Genomic DNA, 17,895 nt, shown 5'->3' with positions numbered 1-17,895 from the left:
TTCTCTCTCATTATCAATGAGGCCTTACTTCATAGCATCTTCGATCTGCACCCCTATCTCATGTAAATCTGTAAAGGTGGGGAGGGGGAGGACGATCATCTTCTGCATAAGCTTGGGCTGGTGGTTGCGCACAACCATCCGAATCTGATCTTTGTCAACAGGCCTGATGGTCATCATCAAGGCCTTGGCCCTCCACCGGGTCAAAAAATCGGAGAAGCTCTCCTTCGGTTCTTGCCTGGTGGTATCGAGATCACGAGTTGTGACCTCGATCTGTGTATTGTAGGAGTATTGAACTATGAAGGCCTCGGCCATCTCCTCCCAGTTCCTCTTGACGGAATCTTCTAATTTTGCATACCAAATGGCCGCTACACCTGACAAGGTCTGGCAAAACAAAGACAGCTTCTACAACCTGGAGAGGCCCATCGACCTTAGTATATCCGAAAACAACCATAAATGCACCATAGGATCCCCAGACCCGTCAAAACGGTCGATGTGTGGCATTTTTAACCGATCTGGCAGCGTCACGGCTAAGTCGGTGTACCCATCCTCAATATCCGAAATGGACTTTACACCCTGGGATTTTTTGAACAGCTTTGCAAGCTTGCTCACCTTTAATGCCGTGGGGTCCACCTCGAACTCAAAAGGAGAATCCAGTAGGTTGGTAGGTGTTTTGGATAGCTGGGGTAGGATTGGGGGCGGAGCCGATCCTGTCAGAATGTCCGTATCTTCCTGGACATTTGTTGTCTCCCCGGGTATTGGAACCCTTGGTAAGGGAGGAGCTTGGTGTGAAGCGGATGCCCCGGCTTGCTGCAGCATCTTGCTGTATGGTTTTTATGCTCTCCTGGAGCTGACGCATCATTTCTTCCATTCCTGCCATACTGCCCTGATCTAGCCGAACTACCGGTATATGTTCCCTCTCTGCGGGAGAAACAGAACTCTGATCCCTACTATACTCAGGTGGGGTAGACAAAGCCCTCTGAACTGACTGCTGAACCGATATCCTCTGCCTAACTGCCCTCCATCTAGTAACCGGGGATAAAGAATGGAACACTGGTTGTCCGTCTGCCAGATCCTCAGATCGATGGAGTCTGCGACCTCTAGTCCAGAGTGCTTGGGGAATATCTGCTTGGTCGGAAGCAATTGTGCTAAACTACCTAGCAAAAAGATAAATAAAGCATAATAAGGAAATAAACAACCAGAAAACGGACAACATAACGGCTTAAATAAACACAACACACAGTCGGTATGACAACACACAGTTGGCATTTGTAAGCTGGATATACTATTCTCAACTACTGATCATTGTTGCCCAGTCACTGCCCCGAATCTGAATTTGATACCCACAGATATAACTGATTCTCAAAACACTGATGCTGATGCCCGCAGGTATGATACCCAAACTTGCAGATTGATACGTGCATACCCCTGTAGAGGTTAACTCAAAAAGCACATAACAAACAAGTAAGAGCCAAAACACCCCTATGTTGGGGTAGGGTTTCCCTATCCTATTTTGTCAGGAGCTAGAGTTTCACTACGCACACAACGGTTTTCAAACAACCTACAATCGGGTAAGCAACCTGTCCTAGTTTGGAATAGTCACTATGGATTCCGATATGCACTAGGTCGAATGGTCGAAAAGGGTGCCCCGGTAAAAACTGAAATTTGTGTTCCCGTCCTGGCAGAGCCCGCAACCGGTCAGCCTTATGGCACGCTTCTCGAAGCGGGCCTCCGGCAAACCGTTCAGGAATAGCATACGGCAAACACAGTGTCCTAGGCGCACAAATGCACATGCAATGCAAAAAGACACATAAGTGTAATCAAAACAAAATATCATGAGTTTGAGTCAAGTTCTCTAACTCCCCAGTAGAGTCGCCAGAAACTGTAGACGCGCCCAAACGTCCCGGGAAAAAATCCCGTTTTGTTCATTTGGGCATACTATAGTTCGGACTCAAATGTCACAGTTCTTAATCTGATCTCGCAAAGTGCAATGCAAGATTGATAAATCACCAAAGAGTCCAAATCCGGCAAATCGTTTCGAAAAATTGATTTTTTAAGACAGAAGTGCCAAACATGGATTGCTTTGCCAGAGTTTCAAACCCAATTGGTTTTACTTGATTTACTTGTCAAAATAATTATCTACAATTAATTATATCTAAACAGGTTATTTTCTGCAGCACTTTAAAGAAATTAATGGTTCTCTTACTATACATGAGCAATCAATGCAAGGGTAAAAATGTACAAAACTAGACTCATAACCGGTTCTAATGACACTAATTTGATAATTTTCAGATCTATACCCAAAGAGAACGATTCTTCCAAACTTAATGTTTTAAATTAGTTTTCTGGACAGATTTGAACGCATCAGTTGATATGGATTTTGACTCCCAAAAATTATGAGAAAATTCAGATATGAAATTCAATATGTAATTAATCTACTATAAAAAGTTCAATTTAAAATTCATTTTCTTACTATGTTTTATTGATTTTTAAATTTTGTGATTTTAGGATAAAAATTTCCATCCACCATTGTAACCCAAAACTTCCCATCACCAACCCCTAGCTTCACACTAGCGTCCATCATCCACACAAAACAATGACTTCAGCAACTCAATGATTACCATGGTCTTAATTAAAGAAAACAACATACATGCTTATATATAAAAATATTTACCTGCACAACTCATTTTGCCTTCTTCAATTTCTTTCACAAAAGACACCTTCCTCTCTCTTTGCTCTATATCTCACGGCTGCTGCTAGGGTTGTTTGGAAAAGAATTGATATCTCACCATTAGGGTTTTTGTTAGGAAAACTAGGGTTGCTTTATATATATCTAAACTTGAAATATTTTAAATAAAATACAACTATTATTAAATCAAAAGATACTTACTAACTTGCCCCCTATTTCTTTTTTTTAAAAAATAATAAATCTTACCTCTAAATTAGAGATTTCCACCATAAATTTATTTTAGGTTTAAAATTAATTAAAAGACCTCCCAATAATAATTAGTTTGCACTTAAAGATTCACAAACAAAAAATTTGAGATTGTAAAATAATTATTACTTAATTATTTATTTGATTTGTATATTCGGGTTCTCACACAGTCAATTTTGATTTTTGTCATCTCTACGACCCTCAATTTTAGTTTATTATAGAATACCCAACAGATTTCTCTACAATGAACAAATATAAATTCAAAAATGCAAATAATCACATACTTAGCATCCAAATTCATATTAAGCACATAATCACAAGTGTAATTAAAGATTAACGGCATAACACAGAACGGGGTTATCACAGTCTTCCCCATTTAGGATGTTTGGTCCTCCAAACTTATATTACCTTCCATTGGAAACAGATATGGGTCGCATTGTCACATCTCATTTTCTTTCTCCGACGTGGCTTCCCTTCCAAAATGCTCTTTCCATTCTACTTTCACCGTTGGAATGGATTTGGTTCTCAATTCTTTCACTTGTCAATCAATGATCTGTTCTGGTCATTCTTCACATATTCAATATTCTTATCAAGTGTTATTCAATGATAGTCTATAACATTAAATGGATCCTGGAGGTAGCCCCTCAACATTGATGCGTGAAATACATTTTGCACTTGTTCCATTCCCGACGGTAGAGCAACTCTATAAGCAACTGAACCAAGTCTTTCCAAAATTTGAAACGACCCAATGTAACTAGATGACAACTTACTTTTCTTACCGAATCTCGATTGGCCTTTTATTAGAATTACACGGAGGAACACATGATCACTAACCTCATATTCAAGAGGCCTTCTTCTAACATCTGCATAACTCTTTTGTTGGCTATGAGCCATCTTAAGTCTTTGCTGAATAACTTTAATCATTTTGGTGATAGTTTGCACAATTTCAGGCCCAACAAAACTCTATCCCTGACTTTTGTCCAACAGACCGGTGATCTAGATTTTCTGCCATATAAGGCTTCATATGGTGCCATGCCAATGCTGGAGTGAAAGCTGTTATTATATGTAAACTCAGCCAACTCCCCTAAAAATCTAAGGCACACATTCGAAGCATATCTTCTAGAGTCTCTATGGAATGTTCTTATTGTCCATCAATTTGTGGATGGAATGCAATACTAAATCTCAATTCCATTCCCATTTGTAACGCCCCAAATTTCTAGCCCAAATGATAATACAACAATCATGGCTCTTTCAAGGAAAATCGAATATAAATCTCCAAACTTACATTACATGATACAATAGTTCTTCATGCAACAATGCATTAATCCAACAACAAGTAAATAAACAAATAAATACCCCCAAGGTTTTACAAGATTCCAAGGCTTGAGCCTGGTTACACAAAATGGTTATTCAAACCCACACACATACAGCCCTTGACTTACACACAAAGCCACAACAAAATGAGAGTCTCGTACTCTCAACACACATTTCCTCACCTTTAGTTAGGCGGCATCACCACATCCTTTCCTGCACAAAAATCCCGTAGAGTGAGCATAAAGCCCAGTAGGGAATCCTTAACAAAGTATATACATTTTATACAAGTCTCAAGAGATGAAATGCACATGCCATGTTGTGCCCTTTTTTAAGATAAATCACATTTTCGTCTTTTGAAAACCATCATGCTCAATGATATCATGCAATTTCAATTGTTCAAAACTTAAAAATTTATTTCAAGGGCGGTAAATACGACTCTGGTAATCCCTAGGTCGATGTCTGCAAGTAGACTATACAAGTACTACCAAATTGTCATTTTTATCGATATTAATCGGAAGGCTCGACACCTATCCACGCGGGTTTTCGGTCTTTCACCCCGGACTCTCAGGCCAACTTATTCAATATCATCTACACCACCTATCAAGACTTACCAACGTATTTATCCCAAAACCATTTCATGAAAACTTGTTTCTCAACATTCTTTTCTCAATGCAAGTTTTCAAATCAACTTTCAAAGTTTAATGTAATCAAATGAATTGTTATGCCAATAACACAAGATGAATATAAATACTTTTATTCCAATTTATCATCCAAGGAATAACACAATTCCCTCTTCTCAAGTATCCTCAACAATTAGTTATTTCAAGACTATTTCAACATTTTGAACATTAATTTCCAAAATGAACAACAATTCTCATATTCCCTGAAATTCATCATTTATATAAATATAAATAAGAAATTTTTCAAACATCTATTTATTTTGACACACAATAAATATAACAAATATCATTCATGGATTTTCAGTCTCTTTTAAAAAAATTCTCAAATTCTAGGTTTTCTCACCAAAACTATACAACTCAAATCTTTTGAAAGAAAACTTTCCAAAATCATCTTTTCTTCAATCAACGAAGATCAAAACCCATAAGATCATTTTAAAAGAACAAGAGACAAACCCACTTTCAAAATCGCTCAACTTCTTGAATCAACAATCAATTTTCAAAGCTATCGAAAGATGATTTCAAAAATCATATAGATCTTGCAAAAATATATATATAACTCTAAGAAAAACCCTTCCTCAAGTTTTGAAGAAGAAATGAGATGAAACCCCAAATTCAACGGTGTCGAAACTCGATCTTCACTGCACACAACGAAGCCCTCGAGAAGATAACCCACTTTGATGAAGAAGCAATGGCAAAACTCAAATGGATCTTGAGAAATCAAGGTTTTTGATCTAGTTTGGGTAGAGAAATGTAGAGAGAAATGAGAGAAAATGTTTTTAGAGAGAGATATACAAAAGTGATCTGAAATATCAGATTCACGAACTGATATAACATGGTCCGCTCGAGCGTGGAAAGCCCCGCTCGAGCGTCGAATACACTTTCCCAGTACTTTTGTAGACAAGTCAAACTTTTGAAACCAAACATTCTCCGCTCGAGCGGACAAGCAACTTCGAATGCATTTTGCATTTTTGCTTCGGCGAGCGGACCGGGTAGTTTAACCCCCGTAAGCTATATAGGGTGACTTGACCCTCGACATACTCAGCGAAGTGGCAAAACATGAAAAAATTAACTTCTAATACAACTCTGCAAGGCACAATTCGGGTTGGATTCGCATCTAAAGGTTTGGAGACATTACCTGTTCCAAACACATCACTATAACCCAATAACCAAAAATAAAGGGAATACAAGGGAAACTAAGATATGTAACACCGTTCAAAACCATACCAACCTGAGCCCAGAACACCACAATAGACGAGTCAAAATCAGGATCGCTACAACCTCCCCCCATTAAAGAATTTCGTCCCCGAAATTTCAAATCAAACTACACAAACAAACGGGGTTTCTAGCGATCAAAACCACGCTATTTCATTTTAAAATCACAATATTAACTCTCAACCAAAAAAAATTTTCTTTTTTTTTTGGCCATTTTCCACCATGGTTATCTCATTAACAACAACCGTCCACATTAACCTAAACATGAAGCAAAGAAATGACAATCCGTAACTGCTTCATGCTTAACATAACAACATACATAAATTTTAATACATTTCCCTCAAATACTAGGGAATATTACAAGGAAAAACAACTTAAGCATTTTCAAACAAATTCGGATACTTATAGCGGACTTTCACCTCCTGTTCCCACGTCGCTTCTTCAACCCCATGGTGTCTCCACAACACCTTTGCCAACGGTATAGTTTTCCCCGTAGCACTTGCTCCAAGGTATCTAATATTTGAACCGGTCATTCTTCGTAAGAGGCATCCTCATCTACCTCCAAGTCAACCCAATCAAGCACATGAGAAGGGTCGGGTTCATACTTCCTAAGCATAGCTACATGAAATACGTTGTGAACTCCCAAAAGTTGTGGGGGCAAAGCTAACTGGTATGCCACTTCCCCAATTCGCTCTAAGATCTCAAAAGGCCCAATGAACCTTGGAGATAATTTACCACTCTTACCAAATCTCATCAAACCCCGCCTTGGTGAGATTTTTAGAAATACATGGTCACCAACTTCAAAAAGATAAAGGTCGTCTCCTTTTATCGACATAACTCTTTTGTCGGTTTTAGGCTGTAGCTAACCTCTTCCGAATGAGAACAACTTTCTCGGTTGTCTCTCTAACAATTTTCGAACCCAATAACGGTGCATCACCCACTTCGGCCCAACAAACCAGTGATCTACAGGGTCGGCCATACAAGGCCTCAAATGGTGCCATCCCAATACTAGCTTGGTAACTATTGTTGTAAGCAAACTCAATCAATGGTAAGTGCCTTTCCCAAGGCCCCTTAAAATCAAGGACACAAGCTCTAAGCGTGTCCTCCAAAATCTGAATGGTACGTTCTGACTGTCAATCTGTTTGAGGATGATAAATAGTGCTAAGAGTTAACTTAGTTCCCAACGCCTCTTGAAGGCTTTGCCATAACCAAGCAGTAAAATGAGGATCCGTATCCGACACAATAGTCACAGGGATGCCATAAAGTCGAACTGTCTCTCTAATGTACAACTCTGCCAAACATTCAACTGAGTCGCTGGTGCACATCGGAATGAAGTAGTCAACCTATCAACAATCACCCAAACGGCGTGATTTCTTTGTTGTGTTCTAGGAAGCCCAACTACAAAATCCATGGTAGCACGCTCCCATTTCCACTCAGCCATCAGTAAGGGTTGCAACAAACCCACTGGTCTTTGGTGTTCGGCCTTCACTTGTTGACAAGTAAGGCACTTCGATACAAATAAAGCGACATCCCGTTTCATACCCCTCCACCAAAACTGACGACTAAGATCATGATACATTTTAGTGCCTCCCAAGTGTACCGCAAGGCGTGAGTGATGGAACTCCTGAAGTACTTCCTCTCTACAAGATTCTGGTACAAACATACGGTCTAGGTAACGTACACTCAGATCCGAGTGAACATTCAAACCTTTCTCTTCCTTCCCATTGGAAATCTTAACACGGATTGATTCCACATCACGGTCTCCTCGTTGTGCCTCAATGACCTTACTAACCAAGGTAGGTTGAGCATTCAAAGTAAACAAGGTAGCACTTTCTTCGGACTCACCTAAGTGCAAATCAAACTAGCCAATAACATCCAGCATATCCCATTCCCGAATGGCCACACTTACCAAACTACTCACAGATTTTCTACTCAAAGCATCGGCCACCACATTGGCCTTCCCCGGATGATAGTGTAACTCAAAGTCATAATCCTTCATAAATTCCATCCACCTCCGTCGTCGTAAATTCAAGTCTTTTTGAGAAAATAAATATTTTAGACTCTTATGATCAGAGAAAACCTCAAACTTCTCACCATACAAGTAATGCCTCCAAATTTTCAAAGCAAAAATCACCACTGCTAATTCTAGATCATGGGTGGGGTAATTTTTCTCATGAGTTTTCAATTGTCGTAAGCCATAGGCCACAACGTTTCCCTCTTACATCAAGACACAAACAAGTCCATCCCCGAACACATCAAAATGGACAGTGTAATTCAAACCCCTTTCCGAAATTATCAAAATTGGTGCGGTAGTCAATCTAGTCTTAAGCTCTTTGAATGACTTTTCACACGCCTCTCTCCACACAAATTTGATACCCTTTCTAGTCAACGTAGTCAAAGGTGCAGCTAGTCTAGAGAAGTCCCTTACAAAATGTAATACCCCGCTAATGCCAAGAAACTCCAGATTTCAAAAGCATTCTTTGGTTGTTCCCAATCCTGTACAATATCTATCTTTGAGGAGTCCACAGTCACTCCCTCTCTAGACACTATATGCCCCAAAAACTTCATCTCTGTTAACCAAAACTCGTATTTTTCAAATTTGGCATACAATTGGCGCTCACTAAGTAAACCCAACACTACCCGCAAGTGAGTCTCGTGTTCCTCTTCGAAGGTTGAATAAATCAAGATGTCGTCCACAAAGACGACCACAAAACAGTCCAAGTATTCCCAAAAAAGTATGTTCATCAAATCTATAAAGGAAGCCGGTGCCTTGGTCAACCCAAAAGGCATTACAAGGAATTCATAGTGACCATAACGAGTATGAAAGGCCGACTTTTGAAAGTCCTCCTCTCGGACTCTCAACTGATGGTATCCCGACCTCAAATCTATTTTTGAGAAGCAATGAGACCCTCTAAGTTGGTCGAACAAATCGTCTACTCTAAGTAGAGGATACTTGTTCTTAACTGTAACTCTATTCAACTTGCGGTAATCAATACACAACCGCAATGACCCATCCATCTTCTTCGCAAAGAGAGTCAGCACTCCCCAAGGCGATGTACTAGGGCAAATGAAGCCCTTGTCTAAAAGTTCTTGGAGTTGAATCTTCAACTCATGCAATTCGACGGGTGCAAATCTATACGGTGACATGGAAATTGGTGCCGTGCTAGGCCCTAATTCAATGGAGAACTCGATCTCCCGGTGAGGTGGTAAACTAGTAAGATCTTCTAGAAAGACATCCGGGTATTCACAAACTACCATTGGTCACTCAACACGAGCCCCATCACTTTCACTATCCAAGAGAGTTGCAAGAAGGCCACTAAGCTTGCTCCTACTACGAGGGTCAACAACTGGCGACAAAGCTCTATCAACTTGATTCCCCAAAAAATAGAAACGATCACCACCCGAAGTGCACACCGTAACTCTCTGACGGTAACAATCAATCACAGCTTGATAAGAACACAACCAGTCCATGCCTAAAATGACATCAAAACTCCACATATCTAGCAATACAAAAGCAAACGGAAGTCGACGCCCAACAACTTCTATTTCACAATCACGACGACCCCGGTCTAAATCAACTATACCTCCAACAGGTGACTCTACTCCGAGTGGAGGCACTAACTGTGCTACCTCTAACCCTAATGCAAAAGCAAATGCAGTAGATATAAAAGAATGAGACACACCCGAGTCTATCAATACATTAGCCAATGAATTACACACAACAAAAATACCTCTCACAACAGAGAATTCTGGCAACTGCTCTGGCACGGTAACAGCATACACGCGCTCATGTGGCCCCTGATTAACTTGCTCCCCTCTCGGAGCATACGTCTGTTGTACTAACTGAGCCGAAGCGGCTCCCTGATTAACTCGCGAAGCTTGGACTGATTGAGCATGCTGGTGGCTCTGAGTCTACCTCGACCTTGATGCGCCAGATGCGCCTCCCAACTGTGGGAAAGTTCTCTTCATATGTCCTGGCTAACCACACTGATAACAATTAAACCCTTGACATTTATTTTGAGACTGAGACTGACTTTGAGATCGGTTAGGTGGTGGTAATATTAACTGCCCTCCTCCCTTCTGTGGGCACGAGAAAGCTTTGTAACCCAGTTGACCACACTTGAAACACGAGAAGCTACCCGATGCACTTTTTCTGGACCTGCACTAGGCAGAGGAAAAGTATATCTAGACTACTATGGTTGGGACTGGGATGGATAGGTGTTCCTGCTTTGCTTGTTCTGCCTATAGTCTACTTGAGACTCTTGGCCCCTAGACCTCGAACTCCGAAGCCTCTCCTCCTTGACTTGTATGGAAATTTCTACGTGTGTCGCTGTCTCCACAAGAAGGTCATATTCCCGACTCATATTTCCGACAAGCTTGAACATAATTTTTGTTTTCAATTTCTTTTCAAATTCGATGCAACGGTGCTCTTCCGTTGCCACCAACTCTGGTGCAAATCTAGACAACTAGAGAAAACCGCCTCAAACTCTTCCATGAGCATGTCAAGTTGTTTGAGGTCTTTAAACTCTTGCCTCAATCTCTCCCTAGCAGTGGAAGGTATGTACTTATCTTGGAAAGCAACCGCAAAGGCTTCCCATGTCGGCTCCACTCTACCATTGGCATATTTTCACCATTGACCCACGTCTCCCTTAAGGTAGTAACTCGCTAGAGTCACTCTTAGTTCACTATCTTCGATGTAAAGCATCTCAAATGTCTTCACAGTTTGTTCGAGCCACTCATCCGCTTTCTTGGGCTCGGGGCCACCATGGAACTCATCTGGTTTGGCCCGCAAGAACTCTCTAGTAAGGAAACTCGCCCTTGACTAAGCGGTATTCTCTCGGGCTTGATTCTCCACCCTCAACAAGTTCATAGACTCTCTTAAAGCCCCTGTCATTTCTCGAGCTAGGGCCCCATTGCGGTTTGACCCGCTTGTCCTGGGATTCCCACCTGCCCCACTTGTTCGGCCACATTAGCTTGGCCGGACTCTTCGTCTTGCACCAGAACCTCATGGACCGGTACCTCATGCACACCTCGGCGAGCCCTACCACGCCTCCCACCTCTACCACAACGGGTTTGACCTCTTCCTGACATCCTATAAATGACAATAGAATTAATTTAGCACACTAACCCACACGTGCCTGCAACTTGCCTTACACTTTTGATCATAATAATTCTATATATTCCTCTACCATATAACAATTAAATTTCACCCCACATAAGCACTTAGTCATGTAAACACATACGGATTACACTCTTATGATGAGATTCGTCCCACGAAAAACTAAGAATTCTTAGTAAAATGAGTATTGATCAAGTACCCTTCTAATAAGACCTCAAGGAATTTAACAGGCGCAAACAACATCCCAAAAGTCCAATCCCATACCCATTTAGTCACATAAGCATGTTATCACATAGTCACAAAATGCATAACACTTCCTAAGCATGCTAAATGAATCCATTGTGGTTAAACAACCACTTCCCACGAGCTCCAAGTATTTAAACCCGGTAGCTCTGATACCAAGTTGTAACGCCCCAAATTTCTAGCCCAAATGATAATACAACAATCATGGCTCTTTCAAGGAAAACCGAATATAAATCTCCAAACTTACATTGCAAGATACAATAGTTCTTCATGCAACAACACATTAATCCAACAACAAGTAAATAAACAAATAAATACCCCTAAGGGTTTACAAGTTTCCAAGGCTTGAGCCTGGTTACACAAAACGGTTATTCAAACCTACATACATACAGCCCTTGGCTTACACACAGAGTCACAGCAAAATGAGAGTCTTGTACTCTCAACACACATTTTCTCGCCTTTAGTTTGGCGGCATCACCACATCTTTTCCTGCACAAAAATCTCATAGGGTGAGCATGAAGCCTAGTAAGAAATCCTTAACAAAGTATATACATTGTATATAAGTCTCAAGAGATGAAATGCACATGCCATGCTATGCCCTTTTTGAAGATAAATCACATTTTTATCTTTTGAAAACCATCATGCTCAATGATATCATGCAATTTTCATTGTTCAAAACTTAACAATTTATTTCCAAAGCAGTAAATACGACTCTGGTAATCCCTAGGTCAGTGTCTGTAAGTAAACTATACAAGTACTACCAAATTGTCATTTTTACCGGTATTAACCAGAAGGCTCGACACCTCTCTGCGCGGGTTTTCGGTCTTTCACCCCGGACTCTCAGGCCAACTTATTCAATATCATCTACACCACCTATCAAGACTTACCAACGTATTTACCCCAAAACCATTTCATGAAAACTTGTTTCTCCACATTCGTTTGTCAATGCAAGTTTTCAAATCAACTTTCAAAATTTAATGTAATCAAATGAATTCTTATGCCAATAACACAAGATGAATATAAATACTTTTATTCCAATTCATCATCCAAGGAATAACACAATTCTCTCTTCTCAAGTATCCTCAACAATTAGTCATTTCAAGACTATTACAATGTTTTGAACAATAATTTCCAAAATGAACAACAATTCTCATATTCTCTGAAATTCATCATTTATATAAATATAAATAAGAAATTTTTCATCATTTATATAAATATAAATAAGAAATTTTCCAAACACTCATTTATTTTGACACACAAAATAAATATAACAATAACATTCATGAATTGTCAATCTATTTTTAAAAAATCCCCAAATTCTAGGTTTTCTCACCAAAACTATACAACTCAAATCTTTTGAAAGAAAACTTTCCAAAATCATCTTTTCTTCAATCAACGAAGATCAAAACCCATAAGATCATTTTAAAACAACAAGAGACAAACTCACTTTCAAAATCGCTCAACTTCTTAAATCTACAATCAATTTTCAAAGCTATCGAAAGATGATTTCGAAAATCATATAGCTCTTGCAAAAATGTATATATATATATAACTCTAAGAAAATCCCTACCTTAAGTTTTGAAAAAGAAATGAGATGAAACCCCCAAATTCAACGGTGTCGAAACTCGCTCTTCACTACACACAACAAAGCCCTTGAGATGATAACCCACTTTGATAAAGAAGCAATGGCAAAACTCAAATGGATCTTGAGAAATCAAGGTTTTTGATCTAGTTTGTGTAGATAAATGCAGAGAGAAGGAAGAGAAAATGTTTTTAGAGAGAGATATACAAAAGTGATCTGAAATATCAGATTCACGAACTGATATAACATGGCCCGCTCAAGCGTGGAAAGCCCCGCTCGAGCGTCGAATACACTTTCCCAGTACTTTTGCAGACTGGTCAAACTTCTGGAACCAAACATTCTCCGCTCGAGTGCATAAACGGCCGCTCGAGCGGACAAGCAACTTCGAATGCATTTTGCATTTTTGCTTCGGCGAGCTGACCAGGCAGCTCAGCCCCCGTAAGCTGTATAGGGTGACTCGACCCCCGACATATTTAGCGAAGTGGCAAAACATGAAAGAATTAACTTTCGATACAGCTCTGCAAGGCACAATTTAGGTTGGATTCCCATCTAAAGGTCTGGAGACATCACCTGTTCCAAACACACCATTATAACCCGATAACCAAAAATAAAGGGAATACAAGGGAAACTAAAATACGTAACACCGTTCAAAACCATACCAACCCAAGCCCAGAACACCACATGAGACGGTTCAAAATCGAGATCACTACACCATTGCTCTATGTTGCCTTCTCCAGAATCTTGACACAAATTTTGGATCTCTATCTGACACAATAGATACTGGCACTCCATGTAAACGGACAATTTCATCAACATAAGTGGTAGCCAATCTATATGCATCATAAGTGGTTCGAACAGGAAGAAAATGTGCAGATTTAGTGAGTCTATCAACTATAACCCAGATAGAATTCATACCTCTTGGGGTTCGAGGAAGTCCAACAATAAACTCCATGGTAATATGTTCTCATTTCCATTCCAGAATAGGGAGAGGTTGAAGTAGACCAGCCGATTTTTGGTGTTCAGCTTTAACTTGCTGACACTGAAGATATTTAGATATATATATATACTCTACAATCTCTTTCTTCATTTTAGGCCACCAATAGCTTTGTTTCAAATCTTGTTATTGCATAGCTGCATTGCAAACATTGACTTGTGGGCTTCATCTAGAATTCTCTTCTTTAAATCAAAGATGTTCGGAACACACAATCTGTTTTGGAATTTCAACATTTTGTTCTCCACATTAAACCCCGGTCTTGGATTTGATTCAGATTCATCAATTAGTTTCTTGAGGAACTCATCCTCTTTTTGTTTCTGTTTGATCTCATCAATAATTGTCAGTTCAGCTAAAATGACAACTATCATTCCACCATGTTCATGTAATAATACTTCAATCTCGAATTTCTCAAAATCTTTTAGTACTTCTTCTTGTTCAGTAACCAAACAAGTTAAATTTCCCGTTGACTTTCTGTTTAAAGTGTTGGCTACGATGTTAACTTTACCCAGGTGATACTGAATTAATATCACAAAATTTTCTGTACCTAAAGGCAATGTCAAAACTGGTGTAGTAGTCAATCTCATTTTCAGTTCTTGGAAGGAATATTCCCTTTCATCATTTCATTCAAACAGTTGTACTTTGTGTATAAGTTGGGTGAGCGGTACAGCTATCTTGGATAAGTCTTTTACAACTCGTTTGTAATATCCAGCTATGCCTATGAAACTGCGGACTTCTGTTACATTTGTCGGTATAGGCCAATTCATAATTGCCTTTATCTTCTGTGGGTCTACAAAAATCTCCTCTCTGTTGATGACATGCCCTAAGAAAATAACCTCATCCAACCAAAATTCACATTTCTTTAGTTTAGCAAATAATTTCTTTCCACTAAGTGTTTGCAAGATAGTTATCAAATGTTGTTCATGTTCTATTCTGGTCTTTGAATATATCATAATATCATTAATAAAAATCACAACAAACTCATCTAGGTAGGATTTAAAAATTCGGTTCATACGATCCATAAATGTTGCAGGTGCATTAGTCACTCCAAATGGCATTACAAGAAATTTGTATTAACCATACCTTGTTCAAAATGTGGTTTTCTCAACATCTTCTACTTTCACCTTTAATTGGTGGTACCCGGATCTTAAATCAATTTTTGAAAATACATGTGATCCCTACAACTGATCAAACAAATCGTCAATACAAGGCAAAGGGTATTTATTTTTGATCGTTACCTAGTTCAATTCCCGGTAGTCAATACACAAACGTAAAGTTCCGTCTTTCTTCTTTATAAATAAAATTGGTGCGCCCCATGGCGAAGTACTGAGTCTAATAAAACCCTTATCAAGCAAATCTTGTAGTTACTCTTTCAATTCTTTCATTTCAATAGTAGACATTCTGTAGGGAGCCTTGGAGATAGGTTGTGTCATGACCCGAACCCGCCCTCATGGGTTAAGGACATAACCGGCCAGTAATCACGAGATTACCAACGGCCTCAAACCAAGTAAGACATAACTCATCAGAGTAAAGGGGCCAAACGGAAGCAAATTTAAAACTTTGTCCTTAGAGCTATGCTTATATGGCACGTCATAACAAACCATGCATATACATGTTAATAACTCACATCAAAATATGTAATAACACAAAGTTCTGTACATACAGGATCATTCAAGTCTAGGTCAGCCAATCAAAACTATTACAATTGTAATCCAAAGTCCTCGCCAACATGACAAAATAAAACAAGATAGCAAAAGGGCGAAGACGAGTCTCATGCGTGAGACGTAAGGGCTGACTCTTCAAAACCTTGGTTGTTCCACACAAACTTCACTGAGGCTGGGTTTGGACCTCCCTTGGCTCACCTACAGACACATGAATGAGCGTGAGTGAAAGCCCAGTGAATAATATCAAATAAAGAAATTACACAAACGGTATTTAGAACAACGTGCTTCAAACGACCTTGGGCCCAATTCATATTTCTATCTAGCATATATATAAATATAGTTCAAGTGATTGCGGCTCCAAACACATCATACGGCCTCGGGCCCAATTCATTCGTGTCATACGGCCTCTGGCCCATTCATTCGTATCATTCACGTCGGACGGCCTTTGGCCCATTCATTTGTATCATTCATGTCAAATGGCCTTTGGCCCAACCATTCTTCCATTCATGCCAGACTGGACTTTGGCCAAACCATTCTTTCATTCATGCCAAACTGGCCTTTGGCCCAACCATTCTTTCATTCATGTCAAACTAGCCTTTGGCCCAACCATTCTTTTATTCATGTCAAACTGGCCTTTGGCCCATTCATCCGCGTCATACGGCCTCTGGCCCATTCATTCATGTCAGACTATTATTCGAGTTAGACTATTATTCGTGTCAAACGGCCTCCCGCTCATTCATTCGTATCATTCATGTCGGATGACCTTTGGCCCATTCATTTGTATCATTTATGTCAAACGGCCTTTGGCCCAACCATTCTTTCATTCATGCCAGACTGGCCTTTGGCCCAACCATTCTTTCATTCATGTCAAACTGGCCTTTGGCCCAACCATTCTTCCATTCATGCCAGACTGGCCTTTGGCTTACCCATTCTTTCATTCATGTCAAACTAGCCTTTGGCCCAACCATTCTTTCATTCATGTCAAACTGGCCTTTGGCCCATTCATTCGCGTCATACGACCTCCGGCCCATTCCTTCATGTCAGACTATTATTCGTGTCAAACGGCCTCCGACCTATTCATTCATAGCAAACGGCCTTAGGCCCAACCATATGGCATAGCAAACATTTGTCCGCAATTCAACTCAACAAACTCATAAGACTTATAGAGAAATAAGTAATTGGACAAATAACATATTTCAAAATATCTTTATTAAGATATTACTCACAGTGATCGGCCGGATGATTTGCCCTAGAGCTCGACCCTACACATTCCATGAACACAATGGGTCACAAACAATTCAATCCGTTCTTAATTCACACATCCCTCTTAGGCTTCTTTCTTATCCTTTTAATTCATTCACAATGCTCAATGCATGCCTAAGAGTGCTTACAAGTGAAAGAGAATGGAAAACGAAAAACAGAGCATCTTTACAAAATTTCTGAAATAGGGGTCCCCGCTTGAGCGTGGACTTTCCCGCTCGAGCGGACCCATTAGGTCTGCAAAAGTTTTGGTTACCTCATTTTTACGCTCGAGCGTGAACTTGGACGCTCGAGCTGAAGGTCTCACTACATGGCTCCCTGCTCGAGCATGAATCTTCCCACTCGACCCAACATCCATGTCTGCAAAACTTCAGGGAGCACATTTCACGCACGAGCGGCGGTTCCCCTGCTCGAGCGGACATCATGAATTCTGGGTTTCCCAGAATTGTTCTTCACGTTCAAATTCGACCTCCAAAGGCTTTAAAGCTCAAATTAAGGCACCAAAAACATGCAAATACATCATATAGCATATGGATGTAAACAACATGAGGCCAATTATTCAAAATCATGGTCCAATCTTTAAAATTAATCAACATTTCTTTGTATAACCAAGGCTCATGCATTCAAACTTCATATAATCTTCATATCTTCAATATTCAAACATGCATGCCAATTTTTGGCTTTAATTCCATTTCAAATGATGCAAATGGTGTCCATTCTCATGAAACTCAACAAAACCATGCTTGCATGTATGCTTTAATACTCATATTCCCATATTTAACTTAATACATGCTTGATTATGCAAAATCATGGTGATCCTATACATGCATGTGCATATTAACTTCAAATTCACCAATTATAACACAATTCTTGTTCTTGATCATCATTCAACTTTGAA

This window comes from Camellia sinensis, chromosome 4 (genome assembly GCF_055761805.1).
Source record: "Camellia sinensis isolate YWXY chromosome 4, ASM5576180v1, whole genome shotgun sequence".
NCBI classification, from domain to species: Eukaryota; Viridiplantae; Streptophyta; class Magnoliopsida; order Ericales; family Theaceae; genus Camellia; species Camellia sinensis.
The sequence above is the reverse complement of the archived record's forward strand: the minus strand, read 5'-3'. Positions refer to the sequence as shown.